The sequence below is a fragment of the Myotis yumanensis genome, unplaced genomic scaffold (genome assembly GCF_028538775.1).
Source record: "Myotis yumanensis isolate MYYU_CA2020_CCGP unplaced genomic scaffold, mMyoYum1.0.hap1 SCAF_12, whole genome shotgun sequence".
NCBI classification, from domain to species: Eukaryota; Metazoa; Chordata; class Mammalia; order Chiroptera; family Vespertilionidae; genus Myotis; species Myotis yumanensis.
The window spans coordinates 58,560,861-58,579,860 of NW_027223763.1; the positions used below are offsets into that span (position 1 = coordinate 58,560,861).

The 19,000-nt window shown below is 40.9% G+C and overlaps 1 pseudogene; it reads right to left on the reverse strand.

The window, feature by feature from the left end:
* Positions 1 to 12,545: 12,545 nt before the first annotated feature.
* Positions 12,546 to 12,966, reverse strand: LOC139020334 (large ribosomal subunit protein uL14-like; annotated as a pseudogene).
* Between the last annotated feature and the right edge of the window lie 6,034 nt (positions 12,967 to 19,000).

The following is a 19,000-nucleotide window of genomic DNA, read 5'->3' on the forward strand; positions in this document are numbered from 1 at the left end:
CTTTGTAAAATAGGGATCTAATACCATCTACCTCATTTTCATGGTAGGTTGTCAAGGATTCAATGAGTTAATGAAGTGTTTAGAACAGTGTTTGACAGAGTGGGCATGCCGTATGGTTTAATCATACCAAACCAAACCAAGCCAAACCAAGGTTTGCAGATTTGGGAGCTAGAAACAGTCTCACTCCTGTTCCAAAGCCTTCCTCTGTGAGACATTTCTAGGATGGTAAAGTCACTGGGAAAATGAGTTGTATTATCCAAATGCTCTTCGCACTTCTTTTCAGCAAATGTTTAGAGCGTTAAACAGTTACAGGTTATGAGTTTGGTTATTTGGACACTGCATCCAGGATAGAATAATTCAGATGCGTTTACTAAGAGACCATCCGTTGTTTATGCCAGGAGAGAGCGGGAGCTTGGAAGGTTGGAGCCAATGGGTCTCTAAAGAATGAAGGTTGCAAACTGGGGAGACCCGGTAAATGGAGACTGAGTAGGCAGAACAAGCCATGCCCTGCTTGGCTCCGGGATGGTTATATGAGTGGGTCCCCTGAGAGTCCCAGCCTTGGTCATTGCCCTGCTTTTAGAGTAGGAGAGACAAGGCTTTGGGTTGGTGGAGAAAAGCTTTCCAGTTGGAAGGGAATTAAATGCTGGCCCACATAAAAGAGCTTTTGTTTTCCTTTAAATTTTTAAAAATTAAACCTATTGAGATATCACTGTTTCATAAAATTATACAGGTTTCAGGTGTGCAGTGCTATAATAAACTATCTGATATTGCATTGTGTGTTTACCACCCAGCGTCAAATCTTCTGTCACCATACATTTGACCTCCTTTATTTGCCCTTTATTACCTCCCTACACCCCATTTCTCTCTGCAGCCACCATACTGCTGCCTGTCTGTGGGTTTTTGTTTGTCTGAGTCCTTTTGATACAACTCTGAAGTCTCTCCTTTATTCCCTGCTTCCTGGTACAGAGGCTCATCTGGTAGGTTCCTTGCCTTACAACTGGAATTGGCCATTTCTTCAAGGAGCTCTGGTTCCTGTAGCAGGAGGTAGAATCTCAAGACCACAGCCTAGGTCCCAGGAAGCTTTTTTATCTTTGGAATTAATAAGAATGCTAAGCTACTCAGTTACAACTTACATAAGTAATACATAGGCTCTGATAGTTGCTGACTCCATGAAAAGCTGTAGATTTTCAGAAATTCTGAAGGGTATATTAGGGTTCTCCGGAGAAACAGAAGCAATGGTCTGTATCTATCTATCTATCTATCTATCTATCTATCTATCTATCTATCTATCATCTATCTATCTATCTCATCTATCTACCCATCCATCTATCTTTATATGTAAAGGATATTTTTTATGGGGAATTGGCTCATGTAATTATGGAAGCTGAGAAGTCCCACAATCTGCAGTCCACACTGGGGACCCAGGAAAACCAGTGATGTAATTCCAGTCCAAGTCTAAAGTCCTGAGCTCCAGGGGTTCTGATGGTGTACATTTAAGTCTAAGGGCAGAAGACTCAAGTCCCAGTTTAAAGCAGAACTTAAATGAATCCTCCTTCCTCTGCTTTTTGTCCTATTCAGGTCCACCATGGACTGGATGACACCCACCCACCTTGGGGAGGGCCATCTAATGTACAAATCCACAGACTCAAAAGCTAATGTCATCCGGAACCACCCTCACAGACACACCCAGAAATAATATTTCATTTGGTCCCATGGCCCAGTCAAGTTGCATAAAAGTAACATCCCAGAGGTTAGAGTGACAATATGGGTATATATAATTTTAGGGAATGCTCCCTAATTATCTCAGGAAGGTCCTCGGGGTCTTCTTAAAGAAACAGGCTGTTATCCTCCAAAGAGGCTGAAGGTAAGGTGTGAGGAGAGGCCAGTGGGACTGCTAATCAGGTGAAACATGCTGCCAGTAAACAGAGAAATCAAACTGGTTACAGATACAAGCCTAAAATTGAAGTCATGGGCCAGATGCTTCAAATTTCAGGCATTGATTTATGTGAGCAAACTGTTTCTCACATGAGCAGCTGCATGCAATGGGCCTCAGGAGGACTGGCAGCTAGGATTTATTTATTTAACAATGGTTAAACATTCACCAAAGCAAGGTGGGATGCCAGCTGATGGGAAAACTATCACTAGGCTGAAAACCATATCATCCAATCTGCACGTTGTTGTTGTTGTTTTGCGTAGGTGAGCTGTGCAGAAAGCTAAAATTTAATCTCAGTTGTGCTTAATCTGGGTTCAGCTAGTTTGGCTTTACCATGCTCTAATAGTCTGAGGCATTTATTTCCTCTGTGGAGCCATTCCTACCAGGAAGTCTGGAATGCACCTTTCTACTAGTCAAGTGCCCCCTTTCCTGGACATTGTGGAGACTACTCAGGTTGTGTAAAGAGCAAGATTCCCTTTTAGAAATGAATGAACACCACCTTTTCTCTTAAAAATATGAAATTCAGTGTGTTTTCTGATGTAAGTCAACTGGAGGGTTCTGGGATCATTAGCTAGGGGAATTCGAGGCCTGGCCCTCAGCATTTGTTTAAATACTTGAATACTTTGATTGACCTTTGTCCACACATCTGAAGAGGATCATTGACTTTCCTTTCCAAAAGTGATTCACTTCATTCTTCCGACCTGCAGATGAACAGAGGAATCTTCAGAAGTAACATCTGACTCACAAAGCTGATTGTCTTCTGGGTGAGAAAGTCATATCACATTTGCATGTTTGGGGCTATTCCCAAGGTCAGGAATGGAGTAACTAAATCCAATATATGCTCAGACCCTGAGACAATGTGACATCATATTTTCTAATTGAAAGTTGAGATTTCAACATTTGAGTTTTGGTGACATAAACATTCAATCTATAACAATTCCCATTTTACAGGTGAGGAAACTGAGGCCCAGGGAGATTCATTTATGTTGGGGGCATATTGTGTGCCAAAAATTGTGCTAAGCATTTTCTTCAGGTTATTTTACATAATCCTTTACAATGATCCAATGAAGTAAGACCTATTAGAAATCCCCATTTTAAGTATGAGGAAACTGAGTCACAAGAGTTTGATAATTTTCCTATGATCACACAACAGTGAGTAACAGCTGAAATTTGAACCTTAGTCCAGTTCTCTTAAAGGGCCCTTTTGTTCTTGGCATTGTTTCAGCTCTCAGAATTTATCTCCCAGGTAATGGTACTTAAACTGTGTTTGAGAGGAGAGGACATCATCTTTAAAAGGCCATATAAAACAAGAGTGGGCTTCAGGGCAAAAGAAGCAAAGCGAGGCACCTCCCATGCCTCTGCCTCCAGCCTAGACATAGTCCTCGAGGCCCCGGTGGCTGAGAGCTCACCTTAGGGATGCCGGGAATGCCACGTGGAGATTCCAGCTCTCCATTCAGGTCCCACCGACAATTTCCCCTCAACAAGCTCTTTCAAACACCTGTAACCCAAAAGCCTGCATTGCTTCTGGCTTCTGACAGGCTATTATTATTAGCAACAATAATTTACAACCAAGTAACTTTTTGAAAGAAGTGATATGTCCCTCTTTTGCTTAGTGTTAATATATATATATATATATACACACACACACAAAAGGCTAGGTGACTGGCTGACCAGCCAGTACATATGATGTGCACTGACCTCCAGGGGGCAGACACTCAATGCAGGAACTGCCGAGCTGCGATGACTTGGCAGTGGGGGTTCTCGGGTGATGCACCCTGGAACCAGAGAGGAGGAAGCCCTATTCCTTGTGGGGGAGTGCAATCCCACCTTCGGCCGTGGGTTATGTTGTTGCTGGGGCACTGTTGGCCCTGAATCTGGTTTACTGCTGAGCTTTGGTAATTAATTTCCTTTTAATGTTCACGAATCCATTCACCAGGCCACTAGTGCGGTGATGGCGAACCTATGACACGTGTGTCAGAGGTGACACGCGAACTCATTTTTTGGGTTGATTTTTCTTTGTTAAACGGCATTTAAATATATAAAATAAATATCAAAAATATAAATCTTTGCTTTACTATGGTTGCAAATATCAAAAAATTTCTATATGTGACATGGCACCAGAGTTAAGTTAGGGTTTTTCAAAATGCTGACACGCCGAGCTCAAAAGGTTCGCCATCACTGCACTAGTGCAACTATAAAACAATAGAGCCCAAACTGAGCACTAGGGAAGTGTAGTGGAGAGACCATTGGATGGTGGTCTAGGGAGATGAAACCTTGCACAAGTCACTTACTGTTTCTTGGATCTTGGTTTTCTCATCTAAAATTATGGGTTAGGTTGGACTAAAGTCCCATTCAGAATCTCTGGGGTATAATCCTATATCTGTAGACACTCCATGGGTGAAAGGCAATGTTGAGAACTGCTTACTGAGAGTAGCGAAGTCAGTGTCCTCCAAGTTCTCTATTGCTGCTTCCAAACCACACTCTGCTTTCCTCTTGTAACCAACCCTCCCATTGTGAGTGAGGCTCAAGATGTCTGGCTCTACCCGTCTTTATCCTTTCTGTCACTCACCACCCACTCCCTTTGCTGACAACTTTGATAAGTGGCTCAGAGATTTCTTTCTACCATCTCATTGTGGAATCTTCAGTAGGAACATCTAGTAATCTCTGAATTACTTTTCCACGGTGAATAGAAAGGAATCTCTGGTTACTTTCACCACATTAATGACCATTTTGACTACCTGGGCTTTCAGTTCCTTGGTATTTTCACCTCGAATGATTTTTCACTTCTGTTCTAATACCACCACTAACTGCATCCTCTCAGAGATCTTAAACTGCAGAAGTCTACTCTCTGTCTACAGTGTCCCCTACTTCAACTTTACTAACTCTTTCTTGCTTCTTTCCTCTACACTCCACAGATCCACTCTGTTTAAGGTCACCCAGGGTGTCCTTTTCTGTCCTTATTTCATTCATTTCTGCTGAAGTTGGAAGTTTCCTCCTGGAGCCTTTCTGTTCTCTGCCTGGGAAACACGTCTTCTTTGCTTGCTTTCTTTGCTGTTTCTTAGACTCAACATGGCTTTTCTTCCTGCCTCTCTCTGAATGTTGGTCATCCTGAGGGTTCTTCCCTGGCCCTCTTCTCTTGTTTCCCTTACTCTACATATGCTCCAAAAAGAGTGGCCAAATCTACTTCTGTGGCTTCACTTACCATAACCATGTGGATATGTCAAACATCTTTATCTTAAGGCCACGTTTTCTGAGCCCCTGCTATAAAACTCAACAGCTCACTGGGCTCCACTTGGCTCCTCAAACCTAGTGTGTCCCAAACACAATTCATTATTAGCATCCCATCCTGGCCTGCTCCTTCTCTGAAAGTCTGTATATCAAGCAATGACCTATTCAACTACCTTATTATCCAAACTTGGGATTCAATCCCTTCATCTCATCTTCTAGCTCCCCCAATGAATGACCCAGTCATGTTTATTTTACTTTCTAAATATTTTTATATATTCCTTCTGTTCTATACCTAGTAGTTCAGAGGTCAGACCCTAATTTCCATCGACCTCCCCTACCCACATTTAAACTTATAAATATCTTAACTGGCCTTCTGGCCTTTCCTCTTGCCCTTTCCATCCATTCTCTGCTGGTTACTAGTCTGAGTTTTCTGAAATCACATTTCATTGTGTTACAGTCCTTCTTAAAGCCTTCCATGGTTCCTCAAGTCAGAATAAGAGTATTACCAATGAGTGTGTGTTGGCTATAAATAACAAAATAATTAACAAGAGTGGCTTAAGCCAATGATGGCGAACCTATGACACGCGTGTCAGAGGTGACACGCAAACTCATTTTTTTGCTTGATTTTTCTTTGTTAAATGGCATTTAAATATATAAAATAAATATCAAAAATAGAAGTCTTTGTTTTACTATGGTTGCAAATATCAAAAAATTCCTATATGTGACACAGCACCAGAGTTAAGTGAGGGTTTTTCAAAATGCTGACACGCCGAGCTCAAAAGGTTCGCCATCACTGGCTTAAGCCATAAGGACTTTTTCCCACCTTACAATAAGAAAGTCCACAGCTGGTTGGTCCCAGGGTGGTTAAGCAGTTCTGTAATAGACTGCTGAACCACATCAAAGACTACCATTCTCACTGTGTTGGTGGTATCTTCATTCATAGCCATCAGATGGCTGCAATAGCTCCCAGGTCCACATCTTCACAACTTCAACAAGCAGATTAAAAATACTGGGCCCTCTTCCTGGGCATCTCCTCTGTTATCATGAAAGAAACGATATCTCAACAATTCCTCAGGCACATCATTCCTTATATCTCATGGGCCTCTAGCCACGAGAACAGTTAGAAAAATCAGTATCTGGTACTTTCTGCCACTAAGATGAGAGCACACCAGCAAGGAAAAACAGATTGGGAAATAACTGGTGAGTAGGCAACCAAGAGTAACTGTCACAGCTCTCAACTCCTGGCATCCTTAAATATATGCTCTCTCACCTGCATCTATGGAGCCATCACCTGGACTATAACTTTCCACGTACACACCACTCCCTTCAGCTGGATGACTCCTATTCCCTTTATAAACCTCAGCTCAGGTATCACTCCACAGTATGTTCTAGATTGCATTATTTTTCCTACTCTTTTAATTCTGAATTTTTGTGCCTTGAAAATAGGGATGGAGCCTTTTTCTCCTATTTCTTTGAAGGGATTAAGGTGATTTTTAAATCTCATTTGAGGATTTAAATATAAAGTTGCTTCCTCTTTGCAAGCATTTCTCCCCTCTCCTCCCCCACCCCCACCCCCCCCTCGCCCCTCCCCCCACCCCACCCGCCCAACCATGGTTTTGTTTGCTGCCAATGGCCAGTAGAGGGCACTCTGGCCTTTGACTAGTGTGCCCTTTGGAAGATGTTTGATTCCTTTAGCATTAAGCCAGCTTTTATTTTCTCCAAAAGAGGTACTGATTTTGAGTTTTTTAATCAAAAGACTAAAGTCATGCATAGTTATTTAAAGTCAGACTTTGTATAATGCATCCATGGAGTAGATTGAGGTCATTCAGAGTTATGACTTACCTTTACTTAATCTTCTGAAGTTTACTGTTAAAATGATGCACACTTTGAAGTCCCTCCTTAGGCAGAGTGGGTGCAGCTGTTGAATTCTTGACAGAAACTGAAGTGTTCTGAGAGCATAACCTGGTGTCTTGAAAATGTACTGAGCTTTCACAGTGAAGCCTACTCCATCTCTCACTCTGGGAAATCAGGTTGTCCTAGTGGTTTTAATAAGTTGTGAGGGTAAAGGTGAATAGTTCTTTCAGGACTGGAGGGGGTTAGGAAGCGAGGATAATGTATCATTCATTCATTCATTCAGTCAGTCAGTCTTTCTTGAGATCCTACTATGTGCCTGACATTACTCCAGTCACTGGAATATAGCAGTTAATGAAACAGATTAAAGCCTTGATCTCATGGAGATTACACTCCAGAGTAAGAGATAAATACACAGTGGTATAATAAAATATCAGGAAAAATCATATTGGGGGAGAGGAAGCATGATAAGGGGTGAGAGAGAGGGGAGAGTGCTAGTTGGGGTACATGTCATAGAAGCACATTCAGAAGGTTCAGCAAGGACAGAGACCAAAAGCAGAAGACTGGTGTGTTCCAAGGGTTTGAAAGAAGCCCGAGGAACTGGAGCAGGGAGTGGGAAGCCAGGGGAAGGTGGTGAGAGATGAGGTTGGAGAAGTAGTGGGGTGGGGCAGGGAGGGTCTGGGTGGGTCAAGTAAGGAATGGGCTTTTATTCTCTGAGTGATGAGCAGCCGTAAGAGGGCCTAGAGCAGGGGAGTGACTTGATCTGATTTACTCTTTACAGTGAAAATCCTGGCTGCCTGTGGGAGCAGATGGGCAACAGTGAAAGTAGGGAGGTTAGTGTAAAATCCAGGCAAGAGGGGCTGGTGGCGGACCCAGTGGCAGTGGCAGGGTGGCACGTCATGGTCAGTTTGAGCTGGATTTGAAAGATTTTACAGACAGAGTTCCTGGTATTGGGGATGGATTGATTATAGGAAGGGTGTGTAAGGGAGAGTGTTGCCAAATTCAGGGCCTCTTTGTTCCTTCTATTTGCTGAGATGCAATTTAAATTGAAGCCAAACTAGTCATCCATCTTAAACTCCTGTACCCCTGACACCAAAGCAGGCACCAAGCAGCTTCTGCTGCTGTTATATGAGCATCTCTGGCTTCAAATACCAGGGCCACCGCAGGGGTGCTTCCTTCATTGTCCTGTGACTGACAGCAGCCTGGTCCTCAGGTTTAGGAGATGTCACAGGGCTCTTCCCTCAGTGGCCTCTGTTTCTTCCCACCCTCTTCCCACTCTTGTATCTGGAATGCAGCATTTCATTTTGTTGGCCGCAACAAGACACCTTTTAAATGTTCATCCCTGTAACCCAAGCAAGAAAGGGCCCTAACATCTCTGAAAAAGTGCGTTGAAACTTCAGTGTGGCGTTTGTCTGGTCTCCAAGACAGGTTGCTAAAACCTCTTGCTCATGGCTGATGGGCTTTTGGGTCCTGAGCCAGTCATTCCAAGAGCTGCCACCAGATGGCGCCCGCGGAGTCTAACAGGCTAGTCCTCTTCAGGCAGGGGCACAGAGCTGGCAAAATCCAGTCTTTTTTTTTTTTTTTTTTTTTAAAGAACTTGCCGTTCATAGACATGAACATCATTGCAAACTACACCCACTAACTTGGAAAGAATAATAGCAGAGTAATTCATAATGAAAAAGCTTGTCTTTTAAATGTTTCCCAATCTCCCTCATTCTCCGCAGGGCGCTGCCTGTTCTAGGTCCCCTCCTCCTCCTCATATCCCCCCTTCCTAACACAGGCTTGCATTTCCTGCCTCTCAGCCATCCCACCCAGTCCTTTTTTTTTTTTTTTTTTGCCCCACAGTAATCTTTCTAAATCACAAGTTATATTACATCAATCTCCTCTTTAAAAAACTTGTCTCCCATTGTCTACAGAATAAATCCTGAACTTTAAGGTCCTTCATCATCCGAGTCCAATGAGCCTTTACGTTTGTATCTTCTCCCACCTCAGCTTCTCAACCCTGGCCACACTCAGGGTTTCTTTGGTAAAGGTAAATTCAAGCCTTTGCTTTTTCTCTGTGCTGTTCCTTCTGCCTGGAATGCTCTTCTATCCCCCCCCCCACCCCCCACCCCCGCCCCCCAACCGCCCTCGGAAACCTGTGCTGCTCCTCCAATGTACGAATCAAAGGACCTCCTGTGCAAGATCATGGGCATCGTCCCCACTCAGTCCTCGGCACTGTGCTGCCATGGGCAGCTTTTAAAATGTCGTGTGCCTCCGTTATAGCTCAGAAGCTAATAACAAAGCTACCACTGGTTGGGGCTTTTTATGTGCCAGGGACTCCTTGAGGCCCTTTCTCTTTACAGTAATATGCATATATGTCTCTCACAGGAGATCAAGTTTTGTTTGCATTCTGTAGCCTTTCAGGGTTTAGTAATGTGTCTACAGTATAGTAGATGCTTTTGAATTTGTCCATTGATTAAAGACCCAGAGATTTTGGTTTTGACCTTGTTGTTTTTCAGGCACATCCTGATGATTGAAGTAATTCCTGAATGATTCTGTAAAAGTTCATATAAGAATTCTGAAAAGACTAAATGTGCCCCTTTCACTGGGATAAACCATGGGCTGTGTGACAATTTACCACAGACAGAAAACCAGTCACTTCTCTGTTCTATTAAGAACACTTCCTACTCTCTGGCATTCATTGTAGATTTGACATGTTTTGGATAATAAGATCAAATGTAATCAAGTTACCCAATGTGTTGTGCAGTTCTATTCTCATGTGTGCTAAGGAAGTAACTCAGTTATTATCTTCCCTTCCCCTTTCCCTTTCGCAATTTAAAATGTTTTGGGAGTTCTGGTATAAATATAGAGAACAAGTGAATATATTTCCCTTCACTCTGAAAAGTTGCAAGGGTTCCTAGTTTGTTGGAATTAAGAATGTCACACAGAAAGGAATTTTGTAGAGTCAGCTTTCTTCTCCTGCTGCTTTGGGCGCAGAAGGGTAGGGCATCGGCAAACACCTGCTCACACTTATACCTGCAGGAAGAAGAGTCTAATGCTGACCATGGGGACTCTGGTGTGTGAAGGAATAGTCTCTCCAGGAGAGAGAGAGAAGGTTATAAAAGGTATGGAGATAGTTAGATGACATACTGATTGATGGATGCATAGCAAGCCCTTCAATCCATGGATTAAGACAATATAGGGAGACCAAAATGAATGCCTGCCTCTGGGCTGAGTGCCCTGAATATGCAGAGATATCCTGTGGAGAACTGTCAAGGTACAATCCAGTTCAGGGTCAGAGGGGGAAAGTGATTTTTAGTGTAACAGTAGGTAGTACCATCCAAATGTCTTCCAAACAGACCCCAGGAATCTTGGACCTAAATTCCATTAGACATGAAACCAACATACCATCAAGGCTTGTTCCTGTCCTGGAGCTTACTAGGAGCCCCAGATACTGGTGAGAAGTTCGGCCTCCCCAGTCAACTCCAGAAAAGGAAAATGGTGGTGGGAGGGAAGCAGCATCAGCTACCAAAGGAAGCCCCCCCGGCAGCAAGCAAAGTACCATCAGTGGTGCTGGGAGAATCCCAGTGGCCACTTCAGTGCCTAAACTGGGGTGAGAGGAACTTCAGAGGACTTGTACTTCCACTGTTTTTACTTGGTGTCCCAGGGAAGCCAGAGTTAAGTTTTTTATTTAAGGATTAAGGAAGCATAAGAAAGGTAGAAAAGCACAAAACGCTGAAACACCTATCTATCAGGTTTGCTACCCAGCCACGTTCCCCAGACTTGGTTCATAGTGATGAATGTGTGTACCTGCCTTGCAGGAAAGTGTAGTTTAGAAGCATTTCCTTAGAGATCTTGCTGTGTTGTACTATGATTTGTTGTTTGTTAGGGAGGAAGAGCCAAGCATTATTCATTCTTGTATCTCTAGAGAACCTTACTCAAAACCTGGACTGCTGGTCAAGCAACAAATCCTGAATGAATGAATACATTTATGAATGGATCAGTGGGTGAATGGGTAAGGATATGGTGTGGCCCTCTCTCTACTCCTAAAGCTTGCCTCTGCGTACTGCTTTCTAAAAAGTATTTCAGTGATTGCTGAGAAAGTTTACCACTAGCACAAACCTTTGCATTTTAAAGGTGCATGATTGAGAAAAATTGCTTATCTATGCGGATGGGGCTGGAAATACTGATTCGTGGTTGACAGTCCCTTTCAGTGGGCACAAGACAAAGACTGTTGTTGACTGTGGCTCCAGCTGTTCTCTGTAGGTTTAGCCCCAGCATCTCACAGCTCTGCTATTGGACCAAAGCACCACTCACCTCTAATTCAACTCTTCCATCCAATAGCTCATATGATTTTCAGCTATGGGACTAGATGGGCCAAAGAGAGCTGTAAAGGAATGCGTGTAACAGGGATGGTGCAACAGCTTCCTGTGTGAAACCAGGGGCACCTCTGTGAAAGTACAAAGCACGTTGCCGGTGTATTTTTGTTTGTTTGTTTGCTTTGCTTTGTTATAAGGTTGTCATTGTTATCCTCAAAACAGCTGTGAGGACACTTTAGGTTTCAAATAAGCAAACCGCATATACACGTAAGAGTTTTCAAGGACAGAAATTTGGGGGAGATAGTTGACACTCTTGGACCCAGTCTCTGTGTGGGTGGACACTAAATGAGGGAGGTTTGGGGGATGCATCTCTTCATGATGAACATCTTTGTATTTCATGAGGAACTCGGAGATAACGTACCCGTATGGATAGATGATGGCGAATCCCTGAACAGGACTTCTGTTAGTAAAAACACCCATTCTTGTTTCTAGGATAATTATGAATCAGTTGACAAGTTTTTATGATTCCAAAATAATGAGAACATTTTATCATGCTACAGATACAAGTTCTTTTCCAGTGCACATGGGGCCTTCTACCAAAAGACACCATTTGCTAGGACATTACATTTCAAAAGACTGAGATATTGCACAGTATCTTCTCTGCCCACAATTAGAGATAGCAATAATACATGAATAATACATAAGACAATAACTAAAAATGTTGCATTTTTATAGGCATATGTTGTGTTTGGGTCCAATCATTTGAATTATCTCCGTATATATTCTTTAGAGCTATTATAAATAGGCCCCATCCCACTGGTTTATTTTAAACGTCATAAAATGGCACCATTAGGCTCATAGGAGTTATGGTATTTGAATTCATTCAGAGAGCACCTGGCTGTGGTGTGGATGACAGATCATCGGAAGAGGTAATTATGAGAGGAACAATTAGGCCAAGCACTTTGGTTTTGTTTTCCCAGGTAGCATATAAAGAATCTTTGAAATTTTCCCAATTTTTTTTCCACTCTCCCAATTTCTATCTTTTAATTGCTGCACCTCTGTAATTGATTAGCTAATGTTAGGCCTTAAGTCTACCATTTATTTTTTGTTTTCTGTTTGTTCTGATTTTAGTTTTCTTTTTCTGACTCTGGGTTACTTTAACAGATTTTAGAATTCCTTTGTTTGTTTGTTTTTTGGGTGGGGGCAGAAAATAATTTTCAGTGGGTTTTTCCTTACAAATGCGTCAGAGATCTGCTAGCACTGGATGTGATAATCCTGGGCCACAAAACTGCACACTCCTTGGCAACTGGTCCAGTGATGGCAGAACCTTTCATCTGGCCTTTATTGTTTACAATGAGCCCTGCATTATCTTCCAAATAAAGAAACACATATTTTCTCTGGTAAGACTTTCCTTGTCGAAATACCACTGCTGGCTGTACCTTCTTTCTGAGCTCTGGTTGCCTTTTCTGACCACGGCCGGCTCGTCTCCATCTCCACACCAGCAGCAGGAAGTCTGTTCAGTCGTCCCCAGAGGTGATCTACAGATGTTTGGCTCCTGTGTTGTCAGCACAGTTGATCACGGCTCCCAATGGGAGACCCGGGGAAATCCCAGAATTTCACACTGGAGGACCCACCACATCCCTGCTTCGACATCTTGAACACCGGAAAAGGATAGAGAAGCTCCTTTTTGTTTATCATTTTTACTTAACGTCTGCAGTGTATTTGAGGGTATCACTTTATACAGGTTTCCCCAGTATCCAAAAGTACAGCATTTTTGTGAAACCTTTTGTCAGCTGCAATGGCATAAAGCAAAGAGTATTCCACACTTTCCAAAAGTTTATGTTCAGTCACTTTGCTTTTCCAAAAGACCTATATTAGTACGTTTTCACAAACTGAAAGAAATCCAGCAGATTTTTACTTTTATTAAAGCCATTACTGTACTAATATGTTTGCACATTAATGTATGTATATGGGATACATATTATTTATAGCTTCTGATTTGACTGCTTTATGCTTATATACATGTATGTGTGTATATACTTTGTCTAGTAGTGTCAACATTTACTAGGTAGAATGAAATACAGGAACTTTATCTTACTTTACATTCTTTGCCCTCTTCCATTTATAATATAATTATATTAAATAAATGTTAAATTTTAAAAGTTCCTCTATGTATATTGAGAACCAAATTAGAGTGTTACAATTCTTGCTTCAGCTGTCAAACACATATTTGCTCATTCTATTGTTCTTTCTTCCAACTTTATGTTTTAAGATTCCTTTTTAAAAAAAGTATTTTCTTCCTGTTTAGAGAAAGGAGGCATGCCTTATTGCCGACAGGTCGGAATGGAAGTTCAGGCTGCCCAGTTGGCCTCCAGTGACACTCAGTGGGGGTGGGGGAGTGACTTCTCTTTACTGCTGGATGGAGTTTGGGAGTTCATGATCCCCACTAAACCTTGGCTGATAGCACCCCTAGTGTCCTGTCATTATTCTAGTCTCCGGGTCCCTAGCCTGTCTGCTGTTTTTCTCTTTTCCTTTCAGAGTCTTCTTATGATTTTTTAATATATAAATAAATTACATATTTTTATATATATAATTTTTAGCTGTATTTAATAGAAGGCATAGAAGATATGTCTACTCCATCCTTATAGATGTGGAAATCTTAGAAACTATTTGATGATAATGAAAGCATAACATATCAGAATTCATGAGATGCAGCTAAAGTAGTATTTTGTTGAGAAATATGTAACTCTAAAAACATATATTAGAAAATAAAAAATGATCTATCATTGGTTATCTAAACCTCTACCTTAGAAAACTAGAAAAAGAAAAGCAAATTAAACTCAAAGTAACTAGAAGAAAGAAGTAATAAAAATAAGAGCACAATAAATGGAGGAGAGAACAGAAGAATGAAAAAATCCATTGAGACTAACACCTCTTTCTTTATGAGATCAATACAATTGAACCCTAGCTAAACTGATTAAGAAAAAAAAAGAGAAGTAAATTTTCAATGCAATCAGTTCTGATATACTTGTTTTGCATTGTGAATTCTTTCCATTATGATTGATATACTAAGGAACACTTTGAGGGTAATGGATTTTCATGTTTACTTGTGTGATTCTGTCCTCAAGAAACACTTGAGGGTCCCAGGTTCGATTCCGGTCAAGGGCATGTACCTGGGTTGCGGGCACATCCCCAGTAGGGGATGTGCAGGAGGCGGCTGATCGATGTTTCTCTCTCATTGATGTTTCTGACTCTCTATCTCTCTCCCTTTCTCTCTGTGGAAAATCAATAAAATATATTTTTAAAAAAATAAGTGATAAAAGAAAAAGAAACACTAAGGGAATGCAGAAAACTGCCCCCCACTGAAGGCACGCCACCTAGGAAGACACAGCACGCACACAGACACACACACACACACACACACGCACATCTCAAAGTCCTACCAGCTACCTCATTTCACCACGTGTGTGAAGAGCCATACCCACCCACATCTGGTGAGGAGACTGTCCAATTTTAGATCATCTCCCATCCCTTCATAATAACTCACAAGCTGCAACCCTTTTGATACCCACTTCTACAAGTAAGCATCAGGTGTTTTTTCCAGGTAAAATGCCATATTTGTTGTGGTATTTATGTATTTTTAACCATTTCACATGTGTTAGAACTGCTATTGTTTTTAATAGATTCCTCTTTTTTTTATCAACGTTTTTGAATGTTGTAGTACCCTTATCTCCATTTTCCCCATAAGCCTTGTGATTTTTACTATGTAATTTTGCAGATAGTGATTTTAAGATTATATATGTGGTATTATAGCAAAACTGACTATACTTTATTGGATAAAGTAAATTTAATGTTCACAGTAGTACAACCAGATATTATGTGCCTCCTGATATGTTGGCATATATGATCTAATCCTCAGGGTAAAGAAAAACAGAAGAGAAAAACATTTAAATGACACTGAGGGGAAACTAATAAATGCAAACTATTGAAGTCAACCCGATAATTGGCTTGGTCTGATTGAATTCTATTTTGAAGAAAACAATTATAAAATACACTTTTGGTAGCACTGGGGCAATGTACTAGAGACAGGGTATTACATGATATTATGGAGTTATTATTTTTAAAAGTAATAATACTATTGCTATTAAATCACAAAATGCCCTTAATTGGGGGACATAAAAGCTTAAATATTTGGAAGTGAAATGACCTGATGTCTATAATTCCTTTAAAATATTTCAGCAATTCATATAAATATGTATGTGTGTACATATAGATGTATATACACACACGTATATAAATACATGTATATGGAAATACACATGAAAATATAAGAAAGCAAATATGGCAAAATGTTATGGATGTTCATTATACTTTTTTTCACTTTCTGTCCATTTGACATTTTTCATATTTTATTTTTATAATTTTATGAAGTTGACATGGAAGAGGACTTGAAATAGATTTCCCCTGCTCTTATTTACAGAAAATCCATGACTTCTGGGGTCCCTCTAGATCTCAGGGTCAAGTTATCCTGCCTACACCAAGTGGACAGAGCCCACCCTCTCATTGCCCTTGTGTCTTCTGTTATACACAGCGCTCAGCTCAGGCAGCCTGTGCCCATCTTCGGGATTCCTTGCATTCCTCCAGGACATAAGACTCCCATTGTATTCCCTTGTCTGGCCCCCAAAGGGAAATGTAGCATACCTTTCTCTCTCTTACTTTTTTTTTCTTTGAAAAAGGGATCAGATCAGAACAAAATCTGAAGGAAGTCTAAGGAGTTCTGCTGAAGAGACAGTGTTCTAAAAGTTGGGACTTAGGGGGAAAGTTTCCTTTATGCCTTAAGCCAAGACTTCAGCACAGAGGAGCAGCCCAAGGGGGAGGCAGAGCCTGGAGAGTGACTGTACAAGTATATGTCCGGGGCTGCTTTCATGCAAAACTGGGCACAGCTAGGCTCTCTCTCCCAACTCCTTGTCAGCTCCTCGGAGCTGCTGAATCAGAGCCAGGCCTGAAGGAATCAGATACCTGAGCACACTGGTCATGGGAGACAGCTCATGTGCATGCTGGTGCAAGGCACACAGAGAAGTCTCAGAGATGAGGGGCATAGGGAAAGGGACCCAGGAGGAGTTAGGTGTATTGAGGAGTGATTGTAGGACATTTCTGGTATGCTTTTTTCTCCTTTAATTTTTCACTGGGAGAGGTGATTAACTGTTATGCATCCAAAAATAGTTTAAGCTAAACATAGCATAGCTGGCAGAGGTTGTTATAAAATAGAACTTGGGTGTGGGAATGCTGCCTCTTAACTGTAATCCTTCCTCTGGGTAAAACGATGTCAATGCTATGAACTCAAACCAAGGTCAACCTTGAGAATCAAGTGCAAGATCTCATCTCTTTAATTAAGGGGGAAAGTTTATTCTCATGGGCATGCAAACTGGCTAAAATTAGTGAGGTCTTTTCTTTAGTAACCATCATCTTTTTAAAGAGGGGAAGAGACCACTGTTATGTTTTAGTTCAAATTCTCGATTTTATGGACAAGGACTATAGAAGTAATTGACCCAAACTCACATTTAGTTGGTGGTAGAGTAAGACAGTTTGGTGCTTTTCCTACTATAGCACGTGTTTTTCGTGGTTTCTCTCAATTTAGAAATTTTTCCCCACTGGATTTTGATTTAACATGAACACAGATGGAATAGGATCAAATCTCATTGGCCTAATTGAAATCCTGTAAAACTTTGATTAGGTTCTTCGAGATGGAGAGAAAAGTATAGCTGGCAGATTGTAAGGATACAGAAAAATAATCAGAGCCTCTAGTTAGAGGCAGGTGTTGCCTTATAAGCAGTCTAAAATCAGGGAATGCTCAGAGATGATTCCAGATGTGCCATCTAAAGATGTGTGGGTACCTCTGAGGAGGCGGGGAACCAGTATCTCCTGGCTGTATGCATCATGGAATGACACAAGCAACCATGACGAAATAGGAGATATGGCTCTGGACCCACAGTAGATACAAGTAGAAGAAATCCATTACTGCCTTCAGCCTTACTCCAGTCCATCCTGCTTATTTTTCCCTCAGTAGAAATTCCTTGGACAACTCTATTTGTTTGTTTATCTACTTACTTTTAATTTTAAAAAACTTTTATTTTTAAATAATTTCAGGCATGCAGAAAATGTTGCAAAAATATTGTGAAGTATTCTCATATACCCTTCACCCAGATTCCCAACACGATAACATTTTACCAAGTTGATTTTATCATTCTCTCTCTTGGAATCATTTGAAAGTACATTGACATTAATATAATTCCTCTTTATACCTAAATTCCTCAAGGTGTCTTTCATGAAACAAGGACAGGCATTCTTTCACATAACCACAGTCCAGTTATCAAAACCAGGAAATTACCATTCATTCAGCTGTTATCTAATCCATAGACATTCACATTTCATCCATTGTCTCACTAATGTGCTTTGTAAGAAAAAAATATATACATTTCTCTGGTGTGGAATTTGATCTAGGTTCACATTATGCATTCAGTTGTCATGTCTCTATAGTTTCCTTTATATTCCTCAGTCTTTTTCATGACTCAGACATTACTGGACAGTTAATTTGTAGAATTTCTTTCAGTTTTGGTTTATCTGATGTTTCTTCATCATTGTATTCAGGATATACTTTTTGGGAAGAAATACCACAGGAATAATGATGTGCTTTTCTCAGTGCATTATTTCAAAAGGCAAATGATATCTGTTACCTATTACAGGTTATATTAACTTTGATACTTTGTTAAGGTGGTGTCCGTAAGGTCCTATGCTGTAAAGTAACTTTTTTTCCCATTAGTAATTAATAAGAGTTTGTGGGAAATACTTCCAGACAATATAAAATTCCTGTTTCTTATCAAACATTCACCCATTGATTTTAGCATCCTGGTGATTCTTGCCTAAAACAATTATTACTATGGTTGTTGCCAAATTATTTCCTAAGTTCATCATTCCTTCCATATTTATTTCCATTATTTCTTCTGTATCCATTAATTACCATTCTACTATAGGGAAGAGATTTCTCTTCTTTTTCATTTAATTATTTCTGTATTTACTAAGTGTGGACCCATGGATTCTTAACTGTATTCTGTGGGTAATAATCTGTACTGTCAATATTTATTTTGAGACTCAAAGTGTCCTAGATGGAGTCTCTTCAAACTGGCTCCTTATTCATATTCTTTTAGATCATCTCTACTTTCTGGCCCAGCAAGATGTTCCAGGTGCATCTAGTACTTTCCCAACTCCACTCCTGAAATCTTTCCTTTCTTCAAAGAACCCGGATTCCTTTCCGTGGAGAATGGTATTTAGATTCCACGATCTGGGCACTAAGTTTGTTTATTTGTACTGGGATGCCCTGAATAACACTTTTACACGCCTAGCTTTCAGCATTTTACTTCTATGAGACTTGCAGGGCCTTTCTGCTAGAGGAGACGAGGGTCCGCTTTTCCCATCCCAGGCAGTCCTGGTGCTGCCTCCTGTCTTCCAGGAAGAAACTCCCACCTGCTTGTTCTCATTTTCATAGTAACATCCCTTCTCCTGGTGGCTACACATGTAGATGCAAAGTCCTCTGAGTCTTTCTGTCCAACCAATCTCTACAGCAACCTTGTATTTTGAGCCCAAAACTAAGAAATTGCAACACATGGCCTCCTAAGCTTAAATAGACTTG